Genomic DNA, 6,000 nt, shown 5'->3' with positions numbered 1-6,000 from the left:
CCATCATTTAAAACAATTTTTTTTAATGTTTATTTACTTTTGAGAAAGAGAGAGAGCACGAGCAGGGGAGGGGCAGAAAGAGAGGGAGACACAGAATCCAAAGCAGGCTCCAGGCTCTGAGCTGTTAGCATAGAGCCCGATGCGGGGCTCCAACTCATAAGCCCTGAGATCATGACCTGAGCTGAAGTTGGACGTTCAACCACCTAAGCCACTCAGGCGCTCCTGAAAGCAGCCATCCTAAAAATGCTTCAACAATCAATTAGAAATTGCCTTGAAATGAAGGGAAAAAATAGATGATAATCTCAGCAATGAAATAGACATTATAGAAAAGCAGTAAAAAGAGCTGTTAGTAAGAACTATGTTAAATTTAATATAGATACAGATGGTTACGTGCAGAAATATTTATGGCTATGTGTATATTACAGATTAGTATACACACATATATTTCTTTGCTCTGTTGGCTGCCAGGGCCTAAAAGAAAGACACGCAAAGAGCAAGAACACACTTAGCACCCAGACCTTGGTTTCTAATACCATACTCCAATGAAAGGAACCTGGGCTCCTTGAAGAAATACCCGATTCTAGGACTGGGGGGAGGAAATATACCACATGAGCCTGGAGCATCTTGTAGTGATAGGAAGTAAGAAAGTGCTCAAAACCAACCGACCAACCAACCAACCAATCGACCGACGATCCCGCAAAGGAGGCTGGGAAAGGCAGGTGGGTGAGAGCAGGGCCTCTGGAAGCCCTGAGGTGGAGGCTATATGGAGGCTGCCGGGAGGACAAGGGGCCAAAGCAGTGGCCAGTGGACGTTGGCGGTGGGGAGGTGTTGGTGACCTTGACAGGGCAGACAGGCAGGAGAGAAAAAACAGTTGTCACACCTGGGCTGCTCCATCCACACCAGGGCAAAGTGACTTTGGCCAGGCTGGCCTCCGCTCTGCCACCCTTCCGGGGTTCGGCCAAGTTCAGGGTAGGACTGAGCCTCACTTGAGAGTTCTGGTGCATCTCTTCTTTGTCTGGGTGTCCCCAGTCTCCTACAGTCCCCCGGGGCACGAGGCCACTCCCACCCTCTTAAACCTATTAGCTGCCATACCAGCTCCCTTGCGGGGCTGTTCCTTCAGCCCCAGAACCAGCACCAGGCAGGAGAGGCAGCTGAAGGTGCCCAGCCATCGTGTGCACTCTCTCCAAGGGGGGACAAGAAGGGAGAAGCACACTTAGGCCCGTGTGCTCCGTCCTGCCTCCGTACCTCTGTGCAGAGAGGCCTTTGTGGAGACCCTTCCCTCCCCAGCCCCCATCTCTCCAAATCCCACCCCCCTTGAGCCCTGGCTCAACACACACTTTGTCTTTCATGCGTTCTCTGCCCCCGTTGATCTCTCTGCCTGCTCTGGGAAACGTTGGTGTCTTGCTGTCATCCATATGTGTCTTCCTGACCCATCTACCACCTCCTTGATGGTGGAAATAATGACTACTTCTATCTCCCTGTGGCGCCTAAGGATGACAATCGCAACCCTAATAGTAAGTGTTAATAATTACTAAACAGTTGCTTTTTTATTAGCTCATGGCATTTTTTAAAACTTTTTTCAAAAAGTCTATTTATTTTGAGGGGCGCCTGGGTGGCTCAGTCGGTTGAGCCTCCGACTTCGGCTCAGGTGATGATCTCGCGGTTCGTGAGTTCAAGCCCCGCATCGGGCTCTGTGCTGACGGCTCGGAGCCTGGAGCCTGCTTCGGATTCTGTGTCTCCCTCTCTCTGCCCCTTCCCTGCTCACGCTCTGTCTCTCAAAGATGAAGAAACGTTAAAAAAAATTTTTTTTTTTTTTTAAAAAGCATGATAGGTGGGGCGCCTGGGTGGCTCAGTCGGTTGAGCGTCCAACTTCGGCTCAGGTCACCATCTCGCGGTCCGTGAGTTTGAGCCCCGCATCAGGCTCTGGGCTGATGGCTCGGAGCCTGGAGCCTGCTTCGGATTCTGTGTCTCCCTCTCTCTGCCCCTTCCCCGCTCGCAGTCTGTCTCTCTCTCTCTCAAAAATAAATAAACATTAAAAGAATTATATTAAAAAAAAAGTCTTATTTATTTTGAGAGAGAGCACGCGTGCACACATGCCCTGGGGAGGTGCAGAGAGAGGGAGAGAGAATCCTAAGCAGGCTCCGCACTGTCAGTGTGGAGTCCGATGCAGGGCTTGAACTCACAAACCGTGAAATCATGACCTGTACTGAACTCCAAGAGTCGGTCACTTAACCGACTGAGCCACGCAGGTGCCCCTCAGATTTCATTTTTTAAAATTTAATCTCTACCCCCAACATGGGGCTCAAACTCACGACACTGGGATCAGGAGTCGGACGTGCTACCCACTGGGCCAGCCAGGCACCACTGCCTCATTTCGTTTTTGCAACAGCCCTTGTGGTGGGGGCTCTGTGATTAGCCCAGTTTTACAGACGGGAGATTGGAGGCTCAGAAAGGTTAAGGACTAAGCCACACGGCTCATAAATGGAGCCGGGATACAGGCCTGCTGTTAGGAGTCAGTGGAATAATGTCTGTTTCCCCGAGGGCTTCCGTTCCGTGAGGGTGGAACCTGCGTCTGTCTTTTCCTCACCGCAGCCCCAGTACTCAGAACAGTACCTGGCGCACTGGAGGGCCTTGCTACGTAAGTGCTGAAGGGATGAATGAATGAACATGGCCGGTGGTAAACATGGTTATGAAGCAAAACAAAGCTGGTTGAAGGGGGTGGGGGTCAGGGGAGGCCTTCCAGGAGGTGGCATTTGGTCAGAGACCTACATACAGTGTGCGTGTGTGTGTGCGTGCGCGTGGCGGTGGGGGTGGGGTGGGCTGTGTAAAGATCTGGAAGCGTGTTCCAGGCAGAGGGAAAAGCACGTGCAAAAGCTGGGAGGTGGGAGCATGCCAGCGATGCCTGAGGAACAGCAAGGAGCCTGGTGTGGGGAGGAGGGGGGGGGATAAGGGGGCAGGACAACTCATCTTACCCTCTGTGCCTCAGTTTCTTCACCTGTAAAACGGAGAACAAATGGCACACACTTCACAAGGCTGTTTTGAGCGCCACAGTTATAATTCCGTTGTGGAAAGTTTTCGTCTGAAGGGCTCAGAATTGTTTGGCAGTAAGTAAGCGCTCACTGATGGCTCTCAACTGTCATCACAGAGAAGAAGTCAGGAAGGATCCGCATTAAATGACGTCATTATCTTGGGCGGTGACGGTGGATCTTGGAGGACAGTAAGTCTTGTGAGTTCAGATGTTTCAGATGATCGGGCATAATCCGGAAAAATTACTATTAATATCTTTCCTTTTTAAAATTTTTTTTAACGTTTATTTATTTTTGAGAGGAGACAGGCAGAGCATGAGCGGGGGAGGAGAGGGAAAGAGGGAGACGCAGAATCTGAAACAGGCTCCAGGCTCTGAGCTGTCAGCACAGAGCCCGACGCGGGGCTCGAACTCACGGACCGCGAGATCGTGACCTGAGCCGAAGTCGGCCGCTTAACTGACAGAGCCAGCCGGGCACCCCCCACAGTTTGTGATTTCGAGTCACACAAGCCCCGCGCTTCGGGTAAAATGCGAGCTCTGGGTGAGCCCTGCTTCTCTCTCTCAATCTCCCCGCCCCTTGTCACTTGCCCCCCGACCCCCAAAAAAGTGCATGGTACAAAATTCTAAAGCAAAAAGCAAAGAAGAGGCAATATAGGTAAGTCCCCCTCCCACACCATCCCTCAGCCACCCAGGTGTCCTATCTCCCCATACCCACAATTGCTGTCTGGTGTGTTTTTCCGGAATTGGGGAGGGGGGGTGTCTATGTAGATATAATCAAATACATATTTCTAACCATTTTATTTTACATGGGTGGAAGTGAAGGAAACCAGAATATGTCAGCCCAAAATATGCCTCTTTGACTTAAAAAGTATTTTGAGCTGAAGGCAGTTAAGAAGCAGCAAGCCCAGGAAAAAAAGCTCCCTCTTTTCTGCCTAAAGGCAGGGTATAAATTCTTCTTTTATTGGAGACAGACATAAATCTAGAGATGACACCAGAGGAATTTGCAAACCTTCCTCCATTCCCTCTCATATATTTACCTTTCCACAGCCTTCTGCCCTCAGAAGCCTTAAGCCATTTCCCTTTGCCTTGTCATTTCTTGGCAAATTTATTGTTCCTTGTTGAAGATGCTATCTAAGCTGGAATTCTAAGCTGCCATTTTGGGTTACTTTTCATTAGGTTTCCCCGTGTAATGTGTGCTGCGTGACTTAATAAAAGTTTTTTCTCTTGTTAGTCTAAGTTTTGTTCAAGTCCCTGCTGAAAACTAAGATGGGTAGAGGTAAAGTTTTGCCTCCCCTACAGAAGCAAACTGCACATTCCGAGGGAGGGAGGGGAAATGGTCCAGCACAGACATTGGATCCAGTCCCAAGTTCAAATCCTGCTTCCTCCACCTACTGGCTGAGTGACTTTGCACAAGTAACCTATGTTGCATGTTTCTCTTTTCCTTTTCTCGAATGGGGTTGGCGTAAGGATCACGAGTTAATACCCATCAAATGCTGAGAACAGTGTCTGCCCCGTGGTAAATGCTATTCCTCGAAATGACTTACCAGGTACCTTAGAGAACATCCTTTTCCATGTCCGGAGAACTCAGTGGTTACAAATGGCTGTACTGTGTCCGCTATGTGAATGTATCCATAACTGATGTAACCATCTGGGTTGATGGGCATTTAAATTCATTTGGAAAGGTCTCACAAAGACCGATTCAAGGCCGTTCACTCATTCATGTGTGCACCACACTCTCTTGAGCTAACTGGCCTTTGCGTCTTCTGTCCCTCCTCCCGGAACATTCTTCACCTACTCTCTGGCCACCTGGTTGATTTCCTGTGCAACGACCAGTTCTCAGCCCCAAAGTCTCCTCCTTGGAGAAGGCTCCCTGGGTCTCTCTCCCCCCCCACCCCCCACCATCCTTGCTGTCCTTCTCTGCAGACTGTACATGGGATGGGACCCTGGAGGAACCTGGTGGCCAATCGTGAACCCTTGGCCCCGGCACCAAGCAGGTGCTCACCAACCCTTGCTGGCCAATGGATACCGTGGTCTACACATCTCTCACTTGTTTTAATATTTTAAATCTTCAAGAGATCTGGATTTTAGAAAACGCATTTTCTTGTGCTCAAGATCCCAGCTGCCCCTGGTGAAAACAGAGGGCTGTTAGCAAGCTCTCTGGTCTCAGTTCACAGTCTCTACTTCCTGCCCCTGACCAAGTAACACTGGGTGCTCAAGTGTGAGCCTCTGTGGACTGTTTCACTTAATTCTCACAGTAACCATCTGAAGAAGTTATAATGACTCTCTTCCTTTAGAAACGAGGGCATTAAGGGTGCCTGGGTGGCTCAGTGGGTTAAGCGGCCAACTTCGGCTCAGGTCATGATCTCGAAGTTCGTGAGTTCGAGCCTCGCGTCGGGCTCTGTGCTGACAGCTCAGAGCCTGGAGCGTGTTTCAGATCCTGTGTCTCCCTCTCTCTCTGTTCCTCCCCTGCTCGCACTGTCTCTCTCTCAAAAATAAATAAAGATTAAAAAAAAGAAATGAGGGCATTAAGGGTCAGAGAGGGGAGAAGCTGGTCCAAGGACACACAGCCAGGAAAGGGTGGGGTGAAATTCAAATCCAGGTCTAGCTCAGGGCCGTGGGAAAATTGTCTCTTGCTTACTTCTACCTGAGCCCTTGGGGCTTCAAGAACTTGGTTTAGATTATTGTTGGGCCTTTGTGATAACTCTTGTCCCCAGGGGCTCCCCCCTCCCCCCTCCACTTCAGATCTCTGTCATCTGGCTGGTGAGCTGAGTGTTCAGACTTCAAAGTCTCTCTCAAATTCTGGCCAGCACTTGGGATTTGGGGACCTGTCTGGCCTGTCTGGAGGGAAAGCTGTCTCATCTTGGGATCGAGGGATCAGTGATCGCTCACCTGGTAAGAGCCTTCTGGGGCTCAGCCGATTGGGACCTCGACTTTCAGGTTCTTGGCTGAAAAGGACATACCCTGGGCCCAGAGAG

This window comes from Panthera onca, chromosome A3 (assembly GCF_046562875.1).
Source record: "Panthera onca isolate mPanOnc1 chromosome A3, mPanOnc1 haplotype 2, whole genome shotgun sequence".
Classification (NCBI taxonomy): domain Eukaryota; kingdom Metazoa; phylum Chordata; class Mammalia; order Carnivora; family Felidae; genus Panthera; species Panthera onca.
This window is presented reverse-complemented; position numbering follows the sequence as displayed.